Source organism: Aotus nancymaae, unplaced genomic scaffold (genome assembly GCF_030222135.1).
Source record: "Aotus nancymaae isolate 86718 unplaced genomic scaffold, 86718_ANA_hifiasm-v0.15.2.pri h1tg000051l, whole genome shotgun sequence".
NCBI classification, from domain to species: Eukaryota; Metazoa; Chordata; class Mammalia; order Primates; family Aotidae; genus Aotus; species Aotus nancymaae.
In genome coordinates, this window is record NW_026988465.1 from 5,532,182 (window position 1) to 5,549,994 (window position 17,813).

Here is a 17,813-nt window from a genome sequence, read left to right on the forward strand (position 1 = left end):
TGAGTAGCTGGGACCACAGGTGGGCACCACCATGCCTGCCTAACTTTTTGTAATTTTTATAGAGATGAGGTTTTGCCATGTTGTCCAGGTTGGACTCAAACTCCTGGGCTCAACCAGTTCACCTGCCTTGGCCTCTCAAAATGCTGGCATTCCCTTTGGCTTTTATATGCCATTTTGAGTAGCATGGTTCATACTTGCCAACGGTCTGTGGTCCGCCTCTTCAGAACCATGAGAACCTGAAGAATTTCTTCTCAATGCCCAGAGAGCCTCCTGGAAGATCACAGAGCCTGGGAGGACAGAGGGACCTACTCCGGTGACAGGACCCAGGGCCTTGCCCGGAGTTCCTAAAGAGCTTCTGATTGATCCCAGAGTTCCTTAGCTTGGCCTTCTTTGTATTGTCTTCAGGCTTTTGCTGGAATGCGATGGTGTGATCTCAGCTCCCTGCAACCTCCGCCTTCTGGGCTCAAGCAATTCTCGTGCCTCAGCCTCCCGAGTAGCTGAGATTACAAGCGTGTGCCACCACACCCAACTAAGTTTGCTATTTTTAGTAGGCATGGGGTTTCACCATGTTAGGCAGGCTGGTCTCAAACTCCTGGCCTCAAGGATCTGCCCACCTCAGCCTCCCAATGTGCTGGGATTACAGGTGCGAGCCACTGTGACTAGTCTTCAGGCTTAAGATATGCATTTAAATAAATTCTTCTGCCAAGATGTTGTAAAGTTAACTTATTGAAAATAGAGTTGATGCAAAAAATAATTGAATTAACAATGTGTTTTTGCTATGCAGTACAGAAAGCTTTCACCTTTTACCACCTAAAAATAAAGTGACATGAATTAAAATAATGTGCAGATGTTACCCTCTTATTATCAAATTAGCAAGTAATAATGTTCATGTTAGAAAGTATAAACAAAAGGAAGAAAAATCAATTATATACAGCTCTTAACATCGAGTTATTTATGTTTTCTTTATTTCTCTTTAGGTATTAGCATATTTTACCAAAAAGAAAGAGAAAGAGTATACTATAATACTGTGCCCCTCCCTTTTTTTTGAGATGGAGTCTCATTCTTCTGTCCCCCAAGCTGGAAAGCAGTGGTGCCATCTCGGCTCACTGCAACCTCCACCTCCTGAGTTCAAGTGGTTCTCCTGCCTCAGCCTCCCGAGTAGCTGGGATCACAGGCACGCACCACCACACTCAGCTAATTTTTGTATTTTTAGTAGAGATGGGGTTTCGCCATGTTGACCAGGCTGGTCTTGAACTCCTGACCTTAGGTGATCCCCTCTTTGGCCTCCCAAAATGCTGGGATTGCAGGCATGAACCACAGCATCTGGCCAGTTTTAGGAATATTTTAACTGATTTATTTCATGTCTTCAAAATGCATGCAGAGGGGTGATACATGATAAAATCTATCCCCAGTCAAGTCTAAAAAAGCTCTTTTAATGAGCATAAAATGATTGTCCATGTAGTAAGAAAGCATGGTGTCCTGGTTGAGTCAGTGGTGGTTTTTCTTTTAGTATATATAAAACGTGGCTGCATGTCACAACCCACAGTGTCTTAGATTTTGTGAAATATGGTGGTCCATTAGGCAGTGGTAAGTGGCTCAGGTAAATTTAAGGTAAACTTGGAAGCGCCCAGCTGGACAAAATGATGTGCATGGCGGGATATGGAACTTAGCTTCGGGTCTGCTTGCAGAACCAGGAGCACTTGTGTTTTTGTCCTGGCTCTCCTGTGAAATTCCTGCGTGCTTCTGGGGAAATCCTTTAATTTCTCCCAGTCTCAAGTTTCTTTGGCCAAATGATGCCATCCTGCTTATTTGGTAAGGGATGTAATGATGGTCACATAATTTATAGGTAACAAAGGTCACCTAAGACCATCCTGCAGGTCTGTGCTTGTCGCGGAGAGTGTAGCACTGAAGAAGGCAGAGATGGTACTACTCTTTCAGGGATAACATTTGATGAGATACTGATCCAGTTTCCCTCACCTACCCAGGGGACATTTTCTGATTCTTTCTGCTTTCTCTGCCCAACTAATAAAAGGAATGTGCAATGTGTCAGGAAGTGTGTGAACATTTTTCAGCACTCATTTAAGCCATATTTAAAAGAAACAAGTAGACACTATTAAATTGGTTTTAAGACCTGAGAATTGTTTAATTCTTTTAACATTTGTATTGGACCTTAGCAAAAATGTAAAACAAGAGAAGTTGACCTTCAGAAGGTCAAACATCATTTTGGATACGTTTCCTCTCAGTGTTGTAGATATCACCTTTCAAGGATCTAGTGCCTCTGATTCCTTCACCCTATTTTTTCCCTGCTCTTCCTCCATCTACACATTTGTGTTTTCTTTTTCTTTTTTTTTTTTGAGACAGAGTCCTGTTCTGTCACCCAGGCTGGAGTGCAATGTTGCGATGTTAGCTCACTGCAACCTCTGCCTCCCAGATTCAAAGTGATTCTCCTGCCTCAGCCTCCTGTGTAGCTGGGATTACAGGTGCCCACCACACCCAGCTAGTTTTTGTATTTTTAGCAGAGATGGGGGTTTTACCATGTTGGCCAGCTGGTCTCGAACTCCTGACCTCAAGTGATCTGTGTGCCTCGGCATCCCAAAGTGCTGGCATTCCAGGCATGAACCTCCGTGTTTTCAAATTTTGCTTTTAGGAGCTAGCTTATACTAAATGGTAAACGACTAATAGAAGCCTTGAAGCACACTCTTCTAAAATGTTTTACATTTTAACTGGGATCAGTGGTTTGAGGTAAATATATATTACATGGATTTCAGGTCATAATCCTTAAATAAGTTGATTTCCATGCCCCTCCTCCATCATCTTTCTCTCCTCCTGAGGGCTGTGTAGGAATAATCGAAACCATCACAATTATGATTGCTTACTTTGCTTTCAATTAAGGTTGCTTCTATTTAGGAGGAAATTTTGCTGTTTTTGTTGTTGTTCTATTTATTTCTTATTACAAAATAATTACCAAGTATCTCTGAAGCTCTAACACATTTTTAAGGAAAACCTCTTTCTTAACAGCAAAGACCCTAAGTCTTACCCCAGAGAGTTATACTTTGTATTTAATTTCTTTGAATGCCTCTTATCTATGTGCTGGAATATGCCCTTGCATTAAAAAAAAACATAAGAATAATACAAATGTAAAATAGCATATTTTATTGATATTCCTAATTCTCATGTCTGATTCATTTTATTTAAGGAAAAAAATTTGTGATTTCTTGATTTAACCCTAAAAGTGGCCTCTTTTTGAGTTTAAAAGAATTTCTCTCTCTCTTTGCTATTAACACCATCTGACAGGATCGTAGCCAACAAGCAATGCCTGTCATCTTGAGCAGTGCCGGACGTTTGTTATAGTCCAGGCTTGACTAATATTATCTGTGCAGCTATATTTTTATCATCAAGTCAGCCTAATTTGATGTGAGTTTTGGAAAAGAATGTTCTCAACACTGAACAACGACCAAATAAAACCACTTTTATTTGGTTAACCAAGGTTTAATCAATAAACACATCAGCATCACATTTGCTGCCCTGCCCTGTGCTGTAACATGGTTGTTCCCTCTCTCTGGTCATGCATTTTCTTACTTATGGAACGGAAGGTCACTGTGCACAGCAGCTCTGGCACTTGGGAGAGAGAGGCACATGGATAAAGGCCTCTTTTTTGGCTCGAATTCTAGGGACAGTGAGCCAGGTTCTGTCTTTGCTCTACGGGCTTCAGTAAAGAGGAGTGGTTGGGAGAAACAGTCCAACTTCGCTGATCATCCTGCAGCTGAAGAGGGATGAGAGCAGGGAGAAAGGAATCAAGAACTGCCCTTCCTATGGACACACTAACCATTTCAACAGCCTGAGCGTCACAGTGCAATCCGGGGGGAAGAAGCCATTGCGTTAACAGATAACAATCCACCTCCACTCTCTACAAAGCGATTTCTTTTTCCTCTTGGACTCCCATCGGGGAGCAAAGAGTGAAGGGACTTCAGATTCATTTAATGTTTACTATGCCTCAAGCGTTTTCTCTGATGTCAGTCTCATTCCTCTCATTTTACAACCCAGAAAATACTGGGCTTAAAAGGGTTAAATCACTGGTCCACGGTCACATAGATGTCAATAGAATAACTGAGCTTTTGATTCCTAAAATTATATATATATTATTTTCTAATTATTACATATAATTGAAATATAAATATATATAATTTTATATAATATATACAAATACACATTTGTATATGTAAATATATACAAAAATTTGTGAATAATATATACAAATAATTTTCTAATATATAGGAAAATTATATATAATCATATAATCATATATCATTTATATATAATTATATATAATATATAATTATATTTAATTTTCTAATTATATATGTTATATACATATAAAATTATATATATAATTTTCCAATATATATATTAGAAAACACGCTGCTTATTTTATATAGATAACAGTCCACATTTGTTGAACTTTAAATCTTGTATTACAGGCTTTTTTTTTTGAGACGGAGTCTCATTTGGTCACGCAGGCTGGAGTGCAGTGGTGCAAGCTTGGCTCACTGCAACCTCTGCCTCCCGGGTTCAAGCGATTCACCTGCCTCAGCCTCCCGAGTAGCCAGGATTACAGGCATGAGCCCCCCTGCCCGGCTAATTTTTGTATTTTTAGTAGAGTCGGGGTTTCACCATGTTGACCAGGATGGTCTTGATCTTTTGACCTTGTGATCCACCTGCCTTGGCCTCCTAAAGTGTTGGGATTACAGGGGGTATTATAGGCTTAAAAAAAAAAAAACCTACATGCCTTAAAGGCAGAAGTTACTGTCACAAACTTTTGGAAAAGTGGAAGACGAGTGGCCTTTGTAATTAAACATCACTGGGCTTGAAGTCCACAAGTGTGACCTCGTGTGACAATGCTGATCCCCCACCTCACATTCATTTATAACAGGAGAATGCTTCTACTGAGAAACTGTGGACACTACAAATGTTACCTTGGGATAATTCTAAACATATCACATAAATTGATCACAATGAAGGAATTTTTTTTAAAGCATGTTGAATAGTTCTTTAAGGTGTTAATTAATTTCCACACCTCTATAATGTTTATGCATAATAATTTGGGCAGAGAAGTCGAGTTGATAATTTGCCCTATTAATAAAACAGGGTCAAATTTAATAGGCTATAATGTAAAGATGAAAAAAATTATAGTTTTCCTTAGTTTTTACTTGAACGTGCACAACTCTTGAGTCTCCATTCTCATAGATGCCAGAAAGACACTTACATTTGACAAGTAAAGATAATGGTCTTTTTCTCTTTAAAATAGTCCCTTCCAGATACATTGGTTCAATAAATAAACTTCAAATTCCCTATCAGGGTCTTTCCTCCCACTCATGCTTCCCACAATGTCACCTGAATTAAAGGAGATGCTCATGAATTTCTGGGGAGCTGAGATGCCCTCTTCTTCCTGGGCACTTTGTACCCTGCACAGGGACCTGCTGAAGTGTGATAGGTCCCGCGTGGCATCCTCCTGGTGCCTCCTGGGAAATTCTGTTCTCCCAAACTCTGAGAAGTCTTTGGATTGACCCCAGACCTCCTCAAGCCATTGTTTCCCTCAGCACTTTCATTTGAAAGTCTGTGGCGTTAGAAAGCAGGGTAGTTAAACAAGCCGTGAGTACACAGCATCAGAAGTGCTATGATGGAGGAAGCACTCAGTGCCAGGAAGCACCATTTCCATGAAAATAGAAAGTCCAAAAATGGTCATTACTTTGCTTTTGCAGGAACCCAGGTGAGTTCCGGCATCAATTTAGAAATCAGGGGTGCTGACTCAGACTCTCCTTTTTGAGAAAGGCTTCCTGTGTAAACTGGGTCTCGAGCTGCAAGCTGAAGGAGATGCAGGAGGCAGCTGGCCAAGCCAAGGGATTTGAGAGCTGGGGATGGAAAGGAGGAGAGCACGTGTCAGGCAGAGACTCTGGCATGTGAGAGGGCCCACTGGGAGGCTGTTTTGAGAAACAGAAAGGTGGGGGCTGGTGCGGGAGCTCACGCCTGTAATCCCAGCACTTTGCGAGGCTAAGGCAGGTGGATGACTTGAACCTAGGAGTTGGAGACCAGCCTGGGCAACATGGTGAAACGCCATCACTACAAAAAATTTACAAATTAGCCGGGCATGGTGCCATGTGCCAGTAGTCCCAGCTACTTGGGAGGCTGAGGTGGGAGGATCACCTGAGCCTAGGAAGTCAAAGCTGTAGTGAGCCATGATTGCTCCACTCCAGCCTGGGTGACAGAGCAAGACCCTGTCTCAAAAAAAAAAAAAAAAGAAAGGTTGGGTACCATGTGTATGATGGGTGGAGCTGGAAGCATCAAGCCACCAGGTTGAAGGAGGAAGCTGGGATCAAGTTAAGAAAGGCCTTGGTAACCATGGTAACGTTAGTCACCATAGCCAGTCACTGTCAAGAGCACTGGGAAGCCACAGAAGTCCTGGAAGCAAAGGAATGACATGATCCGCTTTGTGGGAAGATGATTGAGCTGTATGTCCACGATGGATCTGAGGGCCTGTTGTAAGACTCTTGGAATTTATTAGAAGGAAGATATCTCATTTTTATGGCATGGATTGGCATGAATGATCATGACACAGAATTCCCCCTTTTTTTCCCTGGAAAAATAGAAGTCACCAACATACACTAAATATTATCAGAAGAGTACTCTAGTTCAACAAACAATTTCATATTCTATATATTCCATATAATATATTCTACAGTCCATAGCTTCTTTCCATCCACACTCCATTGAAAATAAATTATGAAATTATTGAAAAATAAATTATGATACTAAAAAACTCAATGAATAATAACTTAAAGATGAAAACACACACACTTAAAGTCTTGTCAACTGGTCCATTACTGTAGGAGCTCTTATTAAGGTTCACATATATGCACCATCTTTCCCAGACTCAGATCATAATCCCCCATGTTTATGTGGCATGTTTTGGACAGTAAAAATGATCAGAAGAGGGCCTGGCAAAGTGGCTCACGCCTATAATCCCAGCACTTTGGGAGACTGAGGCGGGCAGATCACGAGGTTAAGAGATCAAGACCAGCCTGGCTAACATGGTGAAACCCTATCTTCACTAAAAATACAAAAAATTATCCGGCGTGGTGGCACGTGCCTGTAGTCCCAGTTACTCAGGAGGCTGAGGCAGAAGAATCGCTTGAACCTGGGAGATGGGGGTTGCAGTGAGCCAAGATCAAGCCACTGAACTCCAGCCTGGGCGACAGAGCGAGTCTCCATCTAAAAAAAAAACAAAAAGATCAGAAGAGACATGTGATGCTGTAAGACACTGAGATTTGGGGGACAGTTTGCTGCCCTAACATAACCTGGTTTGTTCTGGTGAATATAACTCTATTACATCATAAAATAATATACCAAACATGGAATTTTAAAGTATCTCAATCTCTTATGAAAATGGAAAATCTGAAAACAGTAGTTAACTTGCTTTGACTGGCATCCAGGTGACTTCTTGATGAAAATGAATGCTTCCTAGGCTTTTAGGTGTGCCAGCGATGGGAAAACTGAGGATGATGAGGAAGCGAAGGAAAAAAAAGAAGAGAAGTCTTTCTCCAGCCCTGGCTTGAGATCTTCCCATTATCCCATCCATCTCCCTTCCCCAGCTTCCTATCTCAATCTCATTAAGCTCAGCAGGAGATACACTGGAAGAATCTCCCTTGAAGAAATATTACTTGTTACTTTCTAGTAAATGGGCTAAATGGATTTAGCACCTGGGCAGTTTGTGCTAGGATGCTTATCAGCCCGAGCTGATCTGTTCACAAGTTCTGAGCTCTATCCAAATCCTGTTTACAGGTGCTTGAATGACAACCGTGAACAAAAATTTCAGTGAAAGTGTGCAAAAGTCAAGCTACCAAAATGCATCTTTGCTTTGATAATACTGTATCAGTAATTTTGCCCTATTTAAGTCATTATAATATTTAGATTCTGGTATCTCGTTGTATCAAAATGCTTTGGATGATTGTTCATGAAAATTCCCTGAATGTTATTCATCAGCACCCTGTATTGAGTTGGTTCTTGGTAGTGATTTTAACATCCTTCATCCTTATTTTGTGTTCTTTTATCCCTTCCCCTGTATCCATGTGTTGCAAGGCTTTATCTCTAAAATGCTAATAGAATTGTTACTGGAGGAAGCAGCAGCTATAGAAACAGGCTCTGATCTTTCGCTGCAGCTCTAGTTCCTATGCTAACAACGATTGAAAAACTGGAAAGCAGGCTCTGCACAACTGATGACTTGATAAGCACAGTGCAAAGACAGGCACGAAACAGGCCAAAACATCTGCTGCTTCAAGAATAGAAAAGAAAAATCATAATACAAAAATAAAAGAAGAGAAAGGATTTGAGATCAGGGGTCTTTCACCTAAGGAGAAAAGCATTGTCTTTTCTGCATATTTCACCTGTCACCGACATTGTAAGCGATTAGTGACATTTAGTGAAATAGTAAATGAAGGGGATGAAGCTTAAGGTTGCATGTTGCTTATGATTATGTAGATTATAAGGGGAGGTTGGATGGTTTCCTTAGATCCTTTGGAGGGAAGTCTACAGTCAGGTTTATGAAATGGAGATATGGCCCACAAGGAAAAACCTCTCCTACAGCACAGGATGGCATGTTTCCTACTAGAAATCTGCTTCCCGTTTTTCACATTTTTAGCCATTTTATCTAACTATTCATTCATCATGCCCAAATTTTTTGAAGCAGTTTATGAATATTTGGCTTTTAGATGAAAAAAAAACTATATGGTCATGAAATACAAATTATTATTGAAAATCCTAACTTTTCAGATTCATGCCTACTTTATTATAGCCACCAGTTTATGTACAGAGATACATTTTTATTTTATTTATTTATTTTTTGGAGACAAAGTCTCACTCTGTTGCCCAGGCTGGAGTGCAATTGCACGATCTCGGCTCACTGCAACCTCCGACTTCCGGGTTCAAGTGATTCTCCTGACTCAGCCTCCTAAGTAGTGGGGTTACAGGCACTGCCACCATGCCCTGTTAATTTTTTATTTTGAGTAGAGACTGGGTTTCACTGTATTGTCCAGGCTGGTCTCAAACTCCTGACCTCAGGTGATCCACCCGCCTTGGCCTCCCAAAGTTCTGGGATTACAGTCATGAGTCACCATGCTTGGCCCAGAGATACATTAAATATCTCTTATTAATATCATTGGTGTTTGTCTAGGGTTATTATCCACAAATGAAACAAGCCAACCACTACCTTCAAAAGGCAGGATGTCTTACAATTGATTCACAGAATTCCAGTTGGAGTGGCTTAAGATTTTTGTACTTCTCTTTGTTATGTAGCATCAAAGATGGGACACTGGGCACTGCTTGAGATAAAATACCCAGGAAATGGTTTTGGTTTATGCAGAGATAAAGTAGTGTTACTTGGGCTTCTCCCTGCTGTGGGGGATCTCCAGGTCGTCTTTCCATCCTGAAGAGAAAACACAGTTACTGCATTCAGGTTTATGCTTTTGAATCTCCTTTTCTTGAGATAACCCTATGAGACCGTCAATGCTCCTAATGGAATTTGAAGCCCCGCCATATTACGCCAGGGAGCCATTGTACCATGCTGGCCTCTGTGAGCGCACAGTCCCTGTCCAAGCTGTTGTGGCATTAGACAGCCTTCCAAGTTTTGGGCTTAAGCTTTGGATGTACAAGCATGTTTCCTCTGGAAAATTACTTTTTTTCATTACTGAAATAAGATTGATTTTCCTTCTGTATGTTAGTTACACTTACGAACACAGCTTTAACCAAATTTTAGGGTTATTCTAAATAAGTCATTTCTACAATTTCTACAGTTAAAAGTGTTATGTTAACTATTTTGCAGATGAACACTTCTGTTATCATTTGTCCTTCCCTTCCTACATAAAAGCAAATAGAATCTTTTTTTTGAGGGGGGGAGGATGGAGTTTTGCTCTTGTCGCCCAGGCTGGAGTGCAGCGGTGGGACCTTGGCTCACTGCAACCTCTAGCCTCCTGGGTTCAAGTGATTCTCCTGCCTCAGCCTTCCAAGTAGCTGGGATTACAGGCGCCCACCACCACGTCCAGCTAATTTTTTGTATTTTTAGTAAAGACAGGGTTTCACCATGTTAGTCAGGCTTGTCTTGAATTCCTGACCTCAGGTGATCCTCCCGTCTCGACCTCCCAAAGTGCTGGGATTACAGGTGTGAGCCACTGTGCCTGGCCGCAAATAGGATCTTTATATGTTCTCTGGAGAAAAGGCAGAGGCCCTGTCTGGGTATGTGTGTGTTTTCCAGAACATTCTTTTTCATAGCAGTCTCTGTGAACTTCCAGATTTATAGAGTCTGTAAAGATGAAAGCAAATGTAAAGAACATTGTTTGGTTTCCTCAGAAGAGAGGTGCAGAAAATGTGTCTGGTTCTATTACTTGGATAATAAAATAAATCTTTGGGATTTTGAGCCGCTTTTTAGAATATGTTCTATGTTACTCCAGTTAGCAAGTTTCCTTTTTTTTTTTTTTTTTTTCGGCAGTTTGGTACAGGAAAGCTTATATAGTTAGGTGTTAGAATAGACAAAGCAAGAATTCCTTCCTTTTGTGAGGCCCAGTTCTTCAATTGAGGTAATATGAGCTGCCTCACAATATTTTGTGAGGGTTAAATGAGATAATGTGTGAAAAAAATAGCATCACATCAAACAAAGTAGTCACTCCATAAATATCCATTGCCTTTCATTTTGTTCTCTGACATTCTCTTTCCTTAAGGAAAATCTTACATTAGCCATATAGTCAATGGTACCAAATGAAAGAAAGATGGAAAAAGGAAGGGAGAAAGAGAGGAGGCCTGGTGAGGTGGCTCACACCTGTAATCCTACCACTTTGGGAGGCCGAGACAGGTGGATCACCTGAGGTTAGGAGTTCAAGACCAGTCTGGCCAACATGGTGAAACCCCACCTCTATTAAAAATACAAAAGATTAGCCGGGCATAGTGATGGGTGCCCGTAATCCCAGCTACTTGGGAGGCTGAGGTAAGAGAATCGCTTGAACCCAGGAGGCAGAGGTTGCAGTGAGCCGAGATTGCGCCACTGCACTCTAGCCTGGGCAACCTAAAACTCCATCTCAAAAAAAAAAAAAAAAAAAAAAAAAGAGAGAGAGAGGAATAAAGAATAAAGGAATGGTATCAACATCACATGAAAACCAGTTCAGAAGCAAAATTTTAGTTAAAATGACCCGTTGGTATCATGCTAACCAAAGTAATTGATTCAGCCTTTAAAGAAAAATTGGTTGTATAACCTTTACGCAGCACCTACTAAGTGCCAGGTACTGGTTTAGCCAGTAGGTATTAAAAGGTGAGCAGATGGGTTCCAGCCCTCTAAGAGCTCAAGTTCTATGGAGAAATAGACACAAAAATTAATAGCTTCAATACAATATGCCAAATTCTGTAATAGAGAAAAGGCTGCATATGGGTGATGTACTTATGTGGGAAGGATGACTTAGATTTACTGCCATGAGCTCCAGTCATCTCTAGCACATTACAGATATTCTGATGCAATGCTTTTCCCTTGTGAGAACTCCTTGTCATTGGATGGATAGTTAGGATAATTTGTTGCTCAGACTCAACTTATTTTGGCTTCTATAAAAATTATCTGAGCAGTGAGGCAAAACGCTTGAGTATTAGGGATAGCCATAGACATCCATTTCCTCAAGGGGTAAGAAATTTTATCATTAATGTTTTCCTTTGTAGCAAAAAACACAAACGCATAAAAGGTCACCACAAAAATGAAGCATTTCACCACCTGGGCCTCTAAAATAAGTTGGCAGCTCCAACAAGAAGGTGAAGGTTGAAAAGAGGTCCCTCTCTCTCATAGCTTTAAGTAGACCTGACAGTTTCTTATTTAGAGAGAGAGTGTTCCTTAGTTGACATGAAAAGTTTTGATGACACACCGTGCTAATTATCCCCTACTCTCTGAAAGAGCTGAATCCACAACCCAATTCTGGGTGACATGTTTTTGTCCTTCTTGCTATTATCAGTCTCTGCTAACCAGTCATCATGTCAAGTTAACCTGCAAATACAAACTCCTGAGCCGTTTAATGAGACCCCGATCTATGGCCAACTTGAGGCCTTCCTTGCCCATCTCTTCCTCCCATGAACAACAACATCAAGTAATGCTTCCAATAAAATTGATGCATCTTTGTTAGAGATGTCAGGTTTAGGGGTGTCTGGCCTCTGAAACGGGCTAAGGCATGAGTCCTTTGCTAGGACAAGGGAGAGGGCTCACAGGAGTGATTAGAGCAATTATTCAGAGCTACCTGTCATATTGAATCAGCTCTGGCCCATGTGGTGGGAAGAGGTGACCTAGACCTGCCTTTTCAGACCAACTATTGCTATTGGATGCAATCTTTGCCTTTAGCATCTCCTTAGATATCCTCGAGTTCCAAATATCTACTGGCAAAACTCAACTTTCTTGCATTTTTTTTTATTCTATTTTAATACCCCTGTTACTCAGAAGAGGTCATCTGAGGCTTGTTATGATTTATTTTTCTTCTGCAATTTCTCTTTTATCCTGTCTGACATATTTTATTGCTACGTTCCCACGTGATAAAGCAAGAGTTCTTCTGGGTTATGGAAAACTTCTTATTCCCTTTCATCCCATCAAATCATCCTGAAAAGCAGATAAAAGCCTTTTAGTGAAACCTGGTATTATTGAAGAAAACAAGAAATTCTAAAACCGTAGAAAAATGGCTTAGATCTGGTGCAGAAGTTATTGATGAGGCAGACTGTATTGTTAATCACTATGAGCCTTATCATCATCATCATCGTTACCAGCATTAATTCTTGTTTTCACCTCCATTAGGTACTTGTGTGTATGTGAGTAGCACCAGAAATGCCATAAAAATGGAATCGTATGTACAGTCCTGCCTCTTTCAGCCACGCAATTTAAGGCAAGTAAATTCAAACAAGCATTAAAAGCAACACATTAAATTTTGAGTAAAGAACAAACAAGAGCTTGGATTGTAAAAATAATTGAAACATTGCCTTTATGTATATAACATTTTATATTTTTAAGCATGAGAAGTGAAGGAAAACCACAAATGCTATATATGTCATCCAGGAGAATGTTTTTACCCCCTCCTTTAATTTCTCAGAGGGAAAATTAGGGCAGAGGTGTGACATTATATTATGAATTTCTTTAGAATAGGGAAATAGAGGTCTTGTGTGACAGGACATTTCAGCCACATTACCACCAAAATTAAACTTAGGTATCTTGGTAATTTTTTATCAAGTGAGATTCTTTCCTTTGGCTGAGGATGAACAGCAGTCATGATGAGATTGCAATAGCCACTCCTTGGTAATCAGAAATACCCTTGATATACGACAAGATATTGGAATCAATCTCAAATATTTGAGTGAAATTTTTCTCTCCCTCTGATTTCTATTCACCATAAGTACCAACTCATTCTAGAACTCTGTAGGAACTTCTCTTATTATGGCCTTGAAATAGCATTTAATAGTTGCTATTATTGCTTGCTATCATTCCAAATCAACACATTCATAAGCAGAATTGAAGCAAGATCCTCTGCCAGGATGGATCCAGGAAAATAACCACTCATGAGGGTCATTGTTCCTGCTGTTCTCCTTGCCACGGGTAGCTTTTTGGAGTGCCATCATTTACTGAACCAGCTTTCCCATTCTTGTCGGACCCATTTGTGTTAATCCATTTTGCATTGCTATAAAGGAATACCTGAAGCTGGGCAATTGATAAAGGAAAGAGGTTTATTTGGCCCAAGTTTCTGCAGATCATACAAGAAGCATAGCACCAGCATCTGCTTCTGCTGAGGGCCTCAGGAAGCTTTCAACTGTAGGGGAAGGTGAAGGGGAAGCCGGCATGACACATGGTGAGAGGAGGAGCAAGACAAAGGGAGGAGGAGGCGTGTCACGCTCTATCGACCAGATCTCTCATGAACTAATAGAGCAAAAACTCATCCTTTACTGCAGGAACGGCACCAAGCCATTCATGAAGGATCATCCGCCATGACCCGAATGCCACTCACCAGACCCCACTTCCAACATAGGGGTCACATTTGAACATGAGATTTGAAGGGGACAAACATCTGAACTGTATCATCATTTAAGAAAAGCTAGGAGAGGATGGAAATGCACTCAAGCTATGCCTACCATACTTCTCCTCAGGGTATTGCTGTAGGAAGCCAAGACAGCCTCTCATTTCAGGTGGCTGAATCATCTGCGCTTTTCACACCTCAGTCAGAATGCAGCTGCTCCTTCTTTGCCACCCATGGTAAAAAGGAAAATATTTGTTTGCGCAATCAGGGGATTCAATTTCTTCCAGTACCCTAGAAGTAACTGAGGTGATGCTACTATTCTTAAAGAAGACAAAAAACTTACTTCTTACTGCTGTTTATTCTTTATTTTTATTTGATTAGTGTCTTACGTTTGAAGGATATCTGAGTTCTTTTAGCTTTTTGATATTTGGAAATGATGAGCTTATTTCCACATTTGGAATGAATTTTATTCCAGATAACTGCTTCAAATGATTGCTTCTGCCCAAAGCATACCTGAAAAATTTTTCAAAAATAAGTTTATTTCTTTCCACAGTCATGAAAGTACATTTTGTGGTAATACTTGACATGCTATTTGCTAATACAGATGCTCTTCTACTTATGATGAGGTTAATTCCTGGCAAACCCATTTTAAGTTGAAAATATTGAAAGTAGAAATTGCACTTAACACACCTAACCTACTGAACATCGTAGCTGGGCTATCCTACCTTAAATAGTTTCAGAACATTGAAACTACAACCAGGCTTTTGTGGAGTAAAGGAAAAATAAATAAATAAAAAAATAAAATATATTCAGAACATCATTATGAGGTAGTATCATATTGCATGTCACTAGCCAGGGAAAAGGTCAAAATTTAAAATTTGAAGTGTGGTTTCTGCTGAAAAGCTTACTGCTTTTGCATCATGGTAAAGTTGAAAAATCCTAAGTCAAGCCACCGTAAGTCAGGGACTGCCTGTAATTGTCAGCTTATGACTTGTAAGTTCTAGATTTCATAGCTCAAGGCCAGAAGCCCACCTTGTTTTCTCATCAGTCAGTTTTGAATCCAATGACAATTATGTACCAAGAAGACATTCAAGAATGTTAATTATACTTTACTTACTTTTCTATAAAATGAAACTTCAGCGTAAATTACAGTTGGATTTATAGTACATGGGATAGAAGACACACTTCCTGCTTTCTTTCGTAGAGAAGGCAAGCAGCCTACTGCGTAGTGATAAGACTGCTAACCTCATAACTTCGCATTTGAAACGAAATCTCCATCTCTTTTAGTTCCACACTGTGTGTCAGTGACAGAGATGGAGACTATTGCTCAAGGTCCTTATGGATCCATCCACACATACTTCATAGAATCATGGCTGACAAAGTGACATGCTATGTGTTTTCACAATGACATAGAGATTGAAATGGAAAAGTTAAATATAAATCTTCATGGAAGTTTTGGTAATTTTTAATAATTTCTTCTTTTGTGGCATGCATATGTGAATGATATATTTGTCCTAGAGCAATACGAATTCATTTCCCCACATCTGTAATATCTGCAGTAAGCTAAATTAAAAATGCATTTGTACTTGTACAGTTAAATGATCATATTTAATGAAATGTCAGAGATGAATCTTAGCAAACAGTCAGGAAATTATTTCAGGGAGTGCAGCATTTCATTACTAGCAGTCGGAGAAAAGCAAAGTGATTAAACAAATGGTTTACTGCTCTCAGGTGATGGCTGCCCAAGAAGAATAGAATGCCGGTGTGTGGCGGTGATAGATACATGCTGCGTTTTCTGTGTCCACTCTCTCTCTTCTCTGGTCCCCCTCTACCCCCATGGAATCCTGAGTCTGATAGTAACTCAGAGTAGGGGCTTTGGAGACTTTTCGAATGCAATGAGGGGAATAAGCCAGTAGGAAATGGCTATGGTGTACGGGAATCACCTCATATGAGGTCCAGGACCAGGCTTTAGCACTCAGAAAGAATGAATGGTAGCCTTGGTAAATGCTTATCTGTTAGACCTTTAAAGGTATAAAACTCTCAGTTAATCTTTTCTAGATCTGGATAAGAGGGGAGGGTCTCAGAGAAAGCTTATTTGCATCTGTTGTTCACTTCATTTTATTTCGTCTACAGCTGTAACCTTTCCCCTCAATCAACAGCTTTGCAGGGCTGTTCTTGTGTTTGCAGGCCCTCTGTATAGCCATCTCAAAATATGACAAATGACGTATTTTGAGGTAAAATATGTCCAGTCTCCTTTAAATGTTTTTATTTCCTTACTGATTTTCTATCTGGCTGGCATGTTTATTACTGAAAGCGGGGTATCAAAGTCTCCTACTGTTGTTGTACGGCTATTTCTTCCTTTAATCCTTCAATATTTCATTTAAGTATTTTGAAGTTCTGATGTTTGGTGCATATATATTTATAATTGTTATATATTCTTGGTGAAATCACTTTATCATTATATAATATCCTTCATTGTCTCTTGCAACAGTGTTTGACTAAAAGTCTATATTGTTCTGATACTAGTATAGCCATTTTTGCTCTTTCTTGGTTACTATTTGTATGGAATGTCTTTTTCATCCTTTTACTTTTAAGCTCTGCATGTCTTTAGATCTAAAGTGAGTCTCCTATAGGGAGTTGATAGTTGAGTCTTTTTTTTAAAAATCCATTATGTTAATTTATGTCTTTTCATGCATTTACATTTAAAGTAATACTGACATGAAAGGACTTAACTTTGTCACTTTAGTAATTGTTTTCTGCATGTCTTATAGCTTTTTTTTTCTTCATTTCTTGCCTTCCTTAGTGTTTAGTTGATTTTTTGTAGTGATACATTTTCATTCCCTTCTCATTTTGTGTATATTCTATAGATGTTTTGTGTGTGGTTAACATGGAGATAACTTATAATATTCAAAAGTTATAACAACCTATTTTAAATTAAAACCAACTTAACTTCAATTGTATATAAAAACTCTATTCTCTTATAGCTCCACTCATCTACTTTATTGATGTCATCAATTACATCTTTATGTAATATGTACCCATTATCATTTACAATTATTTTTATGCATTTGTTTTCTAAATTTTATAGAAAACAAAAGGCGAAATTACAGCCAAAATTAAAATAATACTGTTTTTTATATTAACTTTTGCTGGAGAACTTTATATTTTCATATGGCTTTGATTACTGTCTAGCATTCTTTCGTTTAGATTTGAAGAACTTCTTTTGGCATTTCTTGTAGGGCAGGTCTAGTGGTAATGAATAACCTCAGCTTTTTGTTTATCTTGAAATGTCTTGATTTTTCCCTCACTTTTGGAGAGCAGCTTTGACAGATACAGAACTTTCAGTTGATAATTTCCATCCCCCCAGCACTTCAAATATATTGTATCACTACCTTCTGGCTTGCAAGTTTTCTTTTGAGAAATCCACCAATAATTTTATTGAGGACCTCTTATATATGATGAATCACCTTTCCTTGCTGCTTTCAAGATTCTCTCTTTCTCTTTAGTATCTAAAGTTTGATTATAATGTATCTGAGTGTGGGTCTTTTTGGACTTATTCTAGTTGGAGTTTGAGAGAGTCTTTGTAACTACGTGCGTTTTCTCAAATTTGGGAAGCTGTTAGCCATTGCTTCTCCAGATGATTTCTGCTTCTCTCTCTCTCTTTTCTCCTTCAGAACTTTCATAGTTGTACTCTTGATGGTGTCTCATATGTCCTTTTGGCTCTGTTCACTTTTTTCATTCTTTTTTCTTTCT